The sequence below is a fragment of the Coregonus clupeaformis genome, unplaced genomic scaffold, assembly GCF_020615455.1.
Source record: "Coregonus clupeaformis isolate EN_2021a unplaced genomic scaffold, ASM2061545v1 scaf3843, whole genome shotgun sequence".
Taxonomy (NCBI): domain Eukaryota; kingdom Metazoa; phylum Chordata; class Actinopteri; order Salmoniformes; family Salmonidae; genus Coregonus; species Coregonus clupeaformis.
Window position 1 is genome coordinate 1 of NW_025537297.1, and position 13,674 is coordinate 13,674.

Genomic DNA, 13,674 nt, shown 5'->3' on the forward strand with positions numbered 1-13,674 from the left:
CAAACAGTAGAGACACACAAACAAACACACAGTCACAGAAATAACACAGTCACAGACACACAAACACACACAGTCACAGACACACAAACACACACAAACACAGAAACACACAGTCACAGACACAAACACACACACTGTCACAGACACACAAAACAAATAAGACACACAAAACACACACAAACACAGAAACACACACAGTACAGACACAGACACACACACACACAGCACACACACAGAAACACACAGTCACAGACACACAAACACACACAAACACACACAGTCACAGACACACATACACACAAACACAGAAAACACACAGTCACAGAAACACAAACAGTCACAGACACACAAACAGTACAGACACACAAACAGTCACAGACACACAAAACACACACAGTACAGAAACACACACAGTATAGAACACAAACACACACAGTACAGACACACAGCACACACACAGTCACAGACACACAAACACACAGAAACACAGAAAACACACAGTCACAGAACACACACACAGAAATACACACAGTACAGACATAACACAAACACACACAAACACACACAGTCACAGACACACACAAAAACACACAAACACAGAAACACACACAATACAGACACACAAACACACACAAAACACAGTCACAGACACACACACACACACACACACACACACACACACACACAGAAACCCACACACACACAGAAACACACACAGTCACAGACACACAAACACACACAAACACAGAAACACACACAGTCACAGACACACACACACACACACACAGAAACACACACACACACACACAGTCACAGACACAGAAACAGACACAAACACAGAAACACACACAGTCACAGACACACACACACTCACGGTCTCAGTCCCTGCCAGAAGGTGTCCACCACGGGACATCTCTTCTGACCAACAACCTCGTAGTACCAATGCCACGCCTCCGGTTGATAGGCTCGCCTGACAGTTCCCAGGATCCTCAGCGACGATAGGTCGTATCTGCAGGAAGTGACAGGGTTGGTGAGTAAGGGGTGACCACATTGCAGACGACTTTAAAGGCAGTCGACTGACTGATCTACAAATCCCCCTTGCATCATAAATAACTACTCAATATTATCTTTACATTAGTCAGTCACAACTGGCCCATGATGCATCACGGTTTTGCTGCTATCCGTCAGTGCGCAGAAGTGCTGATCCTATACAGGTTGAGGTTCACTGAGAGTGTTGTTTACTAATGTCTTTGGTGCTGAGAGGGGTAATTACACTGATCTATTACAGCTTTATACTGATCTATTGCAGCTTTATACTGATCTATTACAGCTTTCATCCTGATCTATTACAGCTTTTTATACTGATCTATTACAGCTTTACACTGATCTATTACAGCTTTATACGGATCTATTACAGCTTTATACTGATCTATTACAGCTTTATACTGATCTATTACAGCTTTATACTGATCTATTACAGCTTTATACTGATCTATTACAGCTTTACACTGATCTATTACAGCTTTATACTGATCTATTACAGCTTTACACTGATCTATTACAGAAGCTTTATACTGATCTATTACAGCTTTATACTGATCTATTACAGCTTTATACTGATCTATTACAGCTTTATCCTGATCTATTACAGCTTTATACTCGATCTATTACAGCTTTACACTGATCTATTACAGCTTTATACTTAATCTATTACAGCTTTTACACTGATCTATTACAGCTTATACTGATCTATTACAGCTGTATACTGATCTATTACAGCTTTATACTGATCCATTACAGCTTTATACTGATCTATTACAGCTTTATACTGATCTATTACAGCTTTATACTGATCTCATTGTAGCTTTATACTGATCTATTGCAGCTTTACACTGATCTATTACAGCTTTATACTGATCTATTACAGCTTTTATACTGATCTATTACAGCTTTATACTGATCTACTACAGCTTTATACTGATCTATTACAGCTTTATACTGATCTATTGCAGCTTTATACTGATCTATTACAGCTTTATACTGATCTATTACAGCTTTATCCTGATCTATTACAGCTTTATACTGATCTATTAAGCTTTATACTGATCTTATTACAGCTTTTATGATCTATTACAGCTTTTACTGATCTATTACAGCTTTATACTGATCAATTACAGCTTTATATGATCTATTACAGCTTTATACTGATCTATTGCAGCTTTATACTGATCTATTGCAGCTTTATACTGATCTATTACAGCTTTATACTGATCTATTACAGCTTTATACTGATCTATTACAGCTTTATACTGATCTATTACAGCTTTATACTGATCTATTGCTGCTTTATACTGATCTATTACAGCTTTTATACTGATCTATTACAGCTTTATACTGATCTATTGCAGCTTTATACTGATCTATTGCAGCTTTATACTGATCTATTACAGCTTTATACTGATCTATTACAGTTTTATACCGATCTATTACAGCTTTATACCGATCTATTGCAGCTTATATACCGATCTATTGCAGCTTTATACTGATCTATTACAGCTTTATACTGATCTATTACAGCTTTATACTGATCTATTGCTCGCTTTATACTGATCTATTACAGCTTTATACTGATCTATTACAGCTTTATACTGACCTATTACAGCTGTATACTGATCTATTACAGCTTTATACTGATCTATTACAGCTGTATCCACTGATCATTACAGCTGTATACTGATCTATTACAGCTTTATACTGATCTATTACAGCTTTATACTGATCTATTACAGCTTTATACTGATCTATTACAGCTTTATACTGATCTATTACAGCTGTATACTGATCTATTACAGCTTTATACTGATCTATTACAGCTTTATACTGATCTATTACAGCTTTATACTGATCTATTACAGCTTTATACTGATCTATTACAGCTTTATACTGATCTATTGCAGCTTTATACTGATCTATTGCAGCTTTATACTGATCTATTGCAGCTTTACACTGATCTATTACAGCTTTACACTGATCTATTACAGCTTTATACTGATCTATTGCAGCTTTATACTGATCTATTGCAGCTTTATACTGATCTATTGCAGCTTTACACTGATCTATTACAGCTTTTACACTGATCTATTACAGCTTTTATACTGATCTATTACAGCTGTATACTGATCTATTACAGCTTTATACTGATCTATTACAGCTTTATACGATCTATTACAGCTTTATACTGATCGCTATTACAGCTTTATACTGATCTATTACAGCTTTATACGATCTATTACAGCTTTATACCGATCTATTGCAGCTTTATACCGATCTATTGCAGCTTTATACTGATCTATTACAGCTTTATACTGATCTATTGCAGCTTTATACTGATCTATTACAGCTTTATACTGATCTATTACAGCTTTATACTGATCTATTGCAGCTTTATACTGATCTATTGCAGCTTTATACTGATCTATTGCAGCTTTTATACTGATCTATTACAGCTTTTATACTGATCCTATTACAGCTTTATACTGATCTATTACAGCTTTATACTGATCTATTGCAGCTTTATACTGATCTATTACAGCGTTATACTGATCTCATTGCAGCTTTATACTGATCTATTACAGCTTTATACTGATCTATTACAGCTTTATACTGATCTATTACAGCTTTATATTGATCTATTACAGCTTTATATTGAATCTATTACAGCTTTATACTGATCTACTGCAGCTTTATATTGATCTACTACAGCTTTATACTGATCTATTACAGCTTTATACTGATCTATTACAGTTTTATACTGATCCATTACAGCTTTATACTGATCTATTACAGCTTTATACTGATCTATTACAGCTTTATACTGATCTATTACAGCTTTATACTGATCTATTACAGCTTTATACTGATCTATTACAGCTTTTATACTGATCCATTACAGCTTTTATACTGATCTATTACAGCTTTATACTGATCTATTACAGCTTTATACTGATATATTGCAGCTTTTATACTTGATCTATTGCAGCTTTATCCTGATCTATTACAGCTTTATACTGATCTATTACAGCTTTATACTGATCTATTACAGCTTTATACTGATCTATTGCAGCTTTATACTGATCTATTGCAGCTTTATACTGATCTATTACAGCTTTATACTGATCTATTACAGCTTTATCCTGATCTATTACAGCTTTATACTGATCTATTACAGCTTTATACTGATCCATTACAGCTTTGTACTGATCTATTACAGCTTTATACTGATCTATTACAGCTTTATACTGATCTATTGCAGCTTTATCCTGATCTATTACAGCTTTATACTGATCTATTACAGCTGTATACTGATCTATTACAGCTTTATACTGATCTATTACAGCTTTATACTGATCTATTACAGCTTTATACTGATCTATTACAGCTTTATACTGATCTATTGCAGCTTTATACTGATCTATTACAGCTTTATACTGATCTATTGCAGCTTTATACTGATCTATTACAGCTTTATACTGATATATTACAGCTTTATACTGATCTATTGCAGCTTTATACTGATCTATTGCAGCTTTATACTGATCTATTACAGCTTTATACTGATCTATTACAGCTTTATCCTGATCTATTACAGCTTTATACTGATCTATTACAGCTTTACACTGATCTATTACAGCTTTATACTGATCTATTACAGCTTTACACTGATCTATTACAGCTTTATACTGATCTATTACAGCTGTATACTGATCTATTACAGCTTTATACTGATCTATTACAGCTTTATACTGATCTATTACAGCTTTATACTGATCTATTACAGCTTTATACTGATCTATTACAGCTTTACACTGATCTATTACAGCTTTACACTGATCTATTACAGCTTTATACTGATCTATTACAGCTTTATACTGATCTATTACAGCTTTATACTGATCTACTACAGCTTTATACTGATCTATTACAGCTTTATACTGATCTATTACAGCTTTATACTGATCTATTACAGCTTTATAATGATCTATTACAGCTTTTTACTGATCTATTACAGCTTTATCCTGATCTATTACAGCTTTATACTGATCTATTACAGCTTTATACTGATCTATTACAGCATTTTTTACTGATCTATTACAGCTTTTTACTGATCTGTATTACAGCTTTATACTGATCTATTACAGCTTTATACTGATCTATTACAGCTTTATACTGATCTATTGCAGCTTTATACTGATCTATTGCAGCTTTATACTGATATATTGCAGCTTTATACTGATCTATTACAGCTTTATACTGATCTATTACAGCTTTATACTGATCTATTACAGCTTTATACTGATCTATTGCTGCTTTATACTGATCTATTACAGCTTTATACTGATCTATTGCAGCTTTATACTGATCTATTGCAGCTTTATACTGATCTATTACAGCTTTATACTGATCTATTACAGCTTTATACTGATCTATTACAGCTTTATACCGATCTATTGCAGCTTTATACCGATCTATTACAGCTTTATACTGATCTATTACAGCTTTATACTGATCTATTACAGCTTTATACTGATCTATTACAGCTTTATACTGATCTATTACAGCTTTATACTGATCTATTACAGCTTTATACTGATCTATTACAGCTGTATACTGATCTATTACAGCTTTATACTGATCTATTACAGCTGTATACTGATCTATTACAGCTGTATACTGATCTATTACAGCTTTATACTGATCTATTACAGCTTTATACTGATCTATTACAGCTTTATACTGATCTATTACAGCTTTATACTGATCTATTACAGCTGTATACTGATCTATTACAGCTTTATACTGATCTATTACAGCTTTATACTGATCTATTACAGCTTTATACTGATCTATTACAGCTTTATACTGATCTATTACAGCTTTATACTGATCTATTACAGCTTTATACTGATCTATTGCAGCTTTATACTGATCTATTGCAGCTTTATACTGATCTATTGCAGCTTTATACTGATCTATTACAGCTTTACACTGATCTATTACAGCTTTATACTGATCTATTGCAGCTTTATACTGATCTATTGCAGCTTTATACTGATCTATTACAGCTTTATACTGATCTATTACAGCTTTATACTGATCTATTGCAGCTTTATACTGATCTATTGCAGCTTTATACTGATCTATTACAGCTTTATACTGATCTATTACAGCTTTATCCTGATCTATTACAGCTTTATACTGATCCATTACAGCTTTATACTGATCCATTACAGCTTTATACTGATCTATTACAGCTTTATACTGATCTATTACAGCTTTATACTGATCTATTGCAGCTTTATCCTGATCTATTACAGCTTTATACTGATCTATTACAGCTGTATACTGATCTATTACAGCTTTATACTGATCTATTACAGCTTTTATACTGATCTATTACAGCTTTATACTGATCTATTGCAGCTTTATACTGATCTATTACAGCTTTATACTGATCTTATTGCAGCTTTATACTGATCTATTACAGCTTTATACTGATCTATTACAGCTTTATACTGATCTATTGCAGCTTTATACTGATCTATTGCAGCTTTTATACTGATCTATTACAGCTTTATACTGATCTATTACAGCTTTATCCTGATCTATTACAGCTTTATACTGATCTATTACAGCTTTACACTGATCTATTACAGCTTTATACTGATCTATTACAGCTTTACACTGATCTATTACAGCTTTATACTGATCTATTACAGCTGTATACTGATCTATTACAGCTTTATACTGATCTATTACAGCTTTATACTGATCTATTACAGCTTTATACTGATCTATTACAGCTTTATACTGATCTATTACAGCTTTATACTGATCTATTACAGCTTTATACTGATCTATTACAGCTTTTTACTGATCTATTACAGCTTTATCCTGATCTATTACAGCTTTATACTGATCTATTACAGCTTTATACTGATCTATTGCAGCTTTATACTGATCTATTCCAGCTTTATACTGATCTATTACAGCTTTATACTGATCTATTACAGCTTTATACCGATCTATTGCAGCTTTATACCGATCTATTACAGCTTTATACCGATCTATTACAGCTTTATACTGATCTATTACAGCTTTATACTGATCTATTACAGCTTTATACTGATCTATTACAGCTTTATACTGATCTATTACAGCTTTATACTGATCTATTACAGCTGTATACTGATCTATTACAGCTTTATACTGATCTATTACAGCTGTATACTGATCTATTACAGCTGTATACTGATCTATTACAGCTTTATACTGATCTATTAGAGCTTTATACTGATCTATTACAGCTGTATACTGATCTATTACAGCTTTATACTGATCTATTACAGCTGTATACTGATCTATTACAGCTTTATACTGATCTATTACAGCTTTATACTGATCTATTACAGCTTTATACTGATCTATTACAGCTTTATACTGATCTATTACAGCTTTATACTGATCTATTGCAGCTTTATACTGATCATTGCAGCTTTATACTGATCTATTGCAGCTTTTATACTGATCTATTACAGCTTTACACTGATCTATTACAGCTTTATACTGATCTATTGCAGCTTTATACTGATCTATTGCAGCTTTATACTGATCTATTGCAGCTTTATACTGATCTATTACAGCTTTACACTGATCTATTACAGCTTTATACTGATCTATTACAGCTGTATACTGATCTATTACAGCTTTATACTGATCTATTACAGCTTTATACTGATCTATTACAGCTTTATACTGATCTATTACAGCTTTATACTGATCTATTACAGCTTTATACTGATCTATTACAGCTTTATACCGATCTATTGCAGCTTTATACCGATCTATTACAGCTTTATACTGATCTATTACAGCTTTATACTGATCTATTGCAGCTTTATACTGATCTATTACAGCTTTATACTGATCTATTACAGCTTTATACTGATCTATTGCAGCTTTATACTGATCTATTGCAGCTTTATACTGATCTATTGCAGCTTTATACTGATCTATTACAGCTTTATACTGATCTATTACAACTTTATACTGATCTATTACAGCTTTATACTGATCTATTGCAGCTTTATACTGATCTATTACAGCGTTATACTGATCTATTGCAGCTTTATACTGATCTATTACAGCTTTATACTGATCTATTACAGCTTTATACTGATCTATTACAGCTTTATATTGATCTATTACAGCTTTATATTGATCTATTACAGCTTTATACTGATCTACTGCAGCTTTATATTGATCTACTACAGCTTTATACTGATCTATTACAGCTTTATACTGATCTATTACAGTTTTATACTGATCCATTACAGCTTTATACTGATCTATTACAGCTTTATACTGATCTATTACAGCTTTATACTGATCTATTACAGCTTTATACTGATCTATTACAGCTTTATACTGATCCATTACAGCTTTATACTGATCTATTACAGCTTTATACTGATCTATTACAGCTTTATACTGATCTATTGCAGCTTTATCCTGATCTATTGCAGCTTTATCCTGATCTATTACAGCTTTATACTGATCTATTGCAGCTTTATACTGATCTATTGCAGCTTTATACTGATCTATTGCAGCTTTATACTGATCTATTGCAGCTTTATACTGATCTATTACAGCTTTATACTGATCTATTACAGCTTTATACTGATCCATTACAGCTTTATACTGATCTATTACAGCTTTATACTGATCTATTACAGCTTTATACTGATCTATTGCAGCTTTATACTGATCTACTGCAGCTTTATACTGATCTACTACAGCTTTATACTGATCTATTACAGCTTTATACTGATCTATTACAGTTTTATACTGATCCATTACAGCTTTATACTGATCCATTACAGCTTTATACTGATCTATTACAGCTTTATACTGATCTATTACAGCTTTATACTGATCTATTACAGCTTTATACTGATCTATTACAGCTTTATACTGATCCATTACAGCTTTATACTGATCTATTACAGCTTTATACTGATCTATTACAGCTTTATACTGATATATTGCAGCTTTATACTGATCTATTGCAGCTTTATCCTGATCTATTACAGCTTTATACTGATCTATTACAGCTTTATACTGATCTATTACAGCTTTATACTGATCTATTGCAGCTTTATACTGATCTATTGCAGCTTTATACTGATCTATTACAGCTTTATACTGATCTATTACAGCTTTATCCTGATCTATTACAGCTTTATACTGATCTATTACAGCTTTATACTGATCCATTACAGCTTTATACTGATCTATTACAGCTTTATACTGATCTATTACAGCTTTATACTGATCTATTGCAGCTTTATCCTGATCTATTGCAGCTTTATACTGATCTATTACAGCTGTATACTGATCTATTACAGCTTTATCCTGATCTATTACAGCTGTATACTGATCTATTACAGCTTTATACTGATCTATTACAGCTTTATACTGATCTATTACAGCTTTATACTGATCTATTACAGCTTTATACTGATCTATTACAGCTTTACACTGATCTATTACAGCTTTATACTGATCTATTACAGCTTTATACTGATCTATTACAGCTTTATACTGATCTATTACAGCTTTATACTGATCTACTACAGCTTTATACTGATCTATTACAGCTTTATACTGATCTATTACAGCTTTATACTGATCTATTACAGCTTTATACTGATCTATTACAGCTTTTTACTGATCTATTACAGCTTTATCCTGATCTATTACAGCTTTATACTGATCTATTACAGCTTTATACTGATCTATTACAGCTTTTTACTGATCTATTACAGCTTTTTACTGATCTATTACAGCTTTTTACTGATCTATTACAGCTTTATACTGATCCTATTACAGCTTTATACTGATCTATTACAGCTTTATACTGATCTATTGCAGCTTTATACTGATCTATTGCAGCTTTATACTGATCTATTACAGCTTTATACTGATCTATTACAGCTTTATACTGATCTATTACAGCTTTATACTGATCTATTGCTGCTTTATACTGATCTATTACAGCTTTATACTGATCTATTGAGCTTTATACTGATCTATTGGCAGCTTTATACTGATCTATTACAGCTTTATACTGATCTATTACAGCTTTATACCGATCTATTACAGCTTTATACCCGATCTATTGCAGCTTTATACTGATCTATTACAGCTTTATACTGATCTATTACAGCTTTATACTGATCTATTACAGCTATATACTGATCTATTACAGCTTTATACTGATCTATTGACAGCTTTATACTGATCTATTACAGCTGTATACTGATCTATTACAGCTTTATACTGATCTATTACAGCTGTATACTGATCTATTACAGCTGTATACTGATCTATTACAGCTTTATACTGATCTATTACAGCTTTATACTGATCTATTACAGCTTTTATACTGATCTATTACAGCTTTATACTGATCTATTACAGCTGTATACTGATCTATTACAGCTTTATACTGATCTATTACAGCTTTATACTGATCTATTACAGCTTTATACTGATCTATTACAGCTTTATACTGATCTATTACAGCTTTATACTGATCTATTGCAGCTTTATACTGATCTATTGCAGCTTTATACTGATCTATTGCAGCTTTATACTGATCTATTACAGCTTTACACTGATCTATTACAGCTTTATACTGATCTATTGCAGCTTTATACTGATCTATTGCAGCTTTATACTGATCTATTACAGCTTTATACTGATCTATTACAGCTTTATACTGATCTATTGCAGCTTTATACTGATCTATTGCAGCTTTATACTGATCTATTACAGCTTTATACTGATCTATTACAGCTTTATCCTGATCTATTACAGCTTTATACTGATCTATTACAGCTTTATACTGATCCATTACAGCTTTATACTGATCTATTACAGCTTTATACTGATCTATTACAGCTTTATACTGATCTATTGCAGCTTTATCCTGATCTATTACAGCTTTATACTGATCTATTACAGCTCTATACTGATCTATTACAGCTTTATACTGATCTATTACAGCTTTATACTGATCTATTACAGCTTTATACTGATCTATTGCAGCTTTATACTGATCTATTACAGCTTTATACTGATCTATTGCAGCTTTATACTGATCTATTACAGCTTTATACTGATCTATTGCAGCTTTATACTGATCTATTGCAGCTTTATACTGATCTATTGCAGCTTTATACTGATCTATTACAGCTTTATCCTGATCTATTACAGCTTTACACTGATCTATTACAGCTTTACACTGATCTATTACAGCTTTATACTGATCTATTACAGCTTTACACTGATCTATTACAGCTTTATACTGATCTATTACAGCTGTATACTGATCTATTACAGCTTTATACTGATCTATTACAGCTTTATACTGATCTATTACAGCTTTATACTGATCTATTACAGCTTTATACTGATCTATTACAGCTTTACACTGATATATTACAGCTTTACACTGATCTATTACAGCTTTATACTGATCTATTACAGCTTTATACTGATCTATTACAGCTTTATACTGATCTATTACAGCTTTATACTGATCTACTACAGCTTTATACTGATCTATTACAGCTTTATACTGATCTATTACAGCTTTATACTGATCTATTACAGCTTTATACTGATCTATTACAGCTTTTTACTGATCTATTACAGCTTTATCCTGATCTATTACAGCTTTATACTGATCTATTACAGCTTTATACTGATCTATTACAGCTTTTACTGATCTATTACAGCTTTTACTGATCTATTACAGCTTTTTACTGATCTATTACAGCTTTTTACTGATCTATTACAGCTTTATACTGATCTATTGCAGCTTTATACTGATCTATTACAGCTTTATCCTGATCTATTACAGCTTTATACTGATCTATTACAGCTTTATACTGATCTATTACAGCTTTTTACTGATCTATTACAGCTTTTTACTGATCTATTACAGCTTTTTACTGATCTATTACAGCTTTATACTGATCTATTACAGCTTTATACTGATCTATTGCAGCTTTATACTGATCTATTGCAGCTTTATACTGATCTATTACAGCTTTATACTGATCTATTACAGCTTTATACTGATCTATTACAGCTTTATACTGATCTATTACAGCTTTATACTGATCTATTGCTGCTTTATACTGATCTATTACAGCTTTATACTGATCTATTACAGCTTTATACTGATCTATTGCAGCTTTATACTGATCTATTGCAGCTTTATACTGATCTATTACAGCTTTATACTGATCTATTACAGCTTTATACCGATCTATTACAGCTTTATACCGATCTATTGCAGCTTTATACCGATCAATTACAGCTTTATACTGATCTATTACAGCTTTATACTGATCTATTACAGCTTTATACTGATCTATTACAGCTTTATACTGATCTATTACAGCTTTATACTGATCTATTACAGCTTTATACTGATCTATTACAGCTGTATACTGATCTATTGCGGCTTTATACTGATCTATTACAGCTTTATACTGATCTATTACAGCTTTATACTGATCTATTACAGCTTTATACTGATCTATTACAGCTTTATACTGATCTATTACAGCTGTATACTGATCTATTACAGCTTTATACTGATCTATTACAGCTTTATACTGATCTATTACAGCTTTATACTGATCTATTACAGCTTTATACTGATCTATTACAGCTTTATACTGATCTATTGCAGCTTTATACTGATCTATTGCAGCTTTATACTGATCTATTGCAGCTTTATACTGATCTATTACAGCTTTACACTGATCTATTACAGCTTTATACTGATCTATTGCAGCTTTATACTGATCTATTGCAGCTTTATACTGATCTATTGCAGCTTTATACTGATCTATTGCAGCTTTACACTGATCTATTACAGCTTTATACTGATCTATTACAGCTGTATACTGATCTATTACAGCTTTATACTGATCTATTACAGCTTTATACTGATCTATTACAGCTTTATACTGATCTATTACAGCTTTATACTGATCTATTACAGCTTTATACTGATCTATTACAGCTTTATACCGATCTATTGCAGCTTTATACCGATCTATTACAGCTTTATACTGATCTATTACAGCTTTATACTGATATATTGCAGCTTTATACTGATCTATTACAGCTTTATACTGATCTATTACAGCTTTATACTGATCTATTGCAGCTTTATACTGATCTATTGCAGCTTTATACTGATCTATTACAGCTTTATACTGATCTATTACAGCTTTATACTGATCTATTACAGCTTTATACTGATCTATTGCAGCGTTATACTGATCTATTGCAGCTTTATACTGATCTATTACAGCTTTATACTGATCTATTACAGCTTTATACTGATCTATTACAGCTTTATATTGATCTATTACAGCTTTATATTGATCTATTACAGCTTTATACTGATCTACTGCAGCTTTATATTGATCTACTACAGCTTTATACTGATCTATTACAGCTTTATACTGATCCATTACAGTTTTATACTGATCCATTACAGCTTTATACTGATCTATTACAGCTTTATAC

At 31.9% G+C, this 13,674-nt stretch overlaps 1 pseudogene; it reads right to left on the bottom strand.

The window, feature by feature from the left end:
- Nucleotides 1–874: 874 nt before the first annotated feature.
- LOC123490404 overlaps nt 875–13,674 on the bottom strand; it is a 29,664-nt pseudogene continuing 16,864 nt past the window's right edge.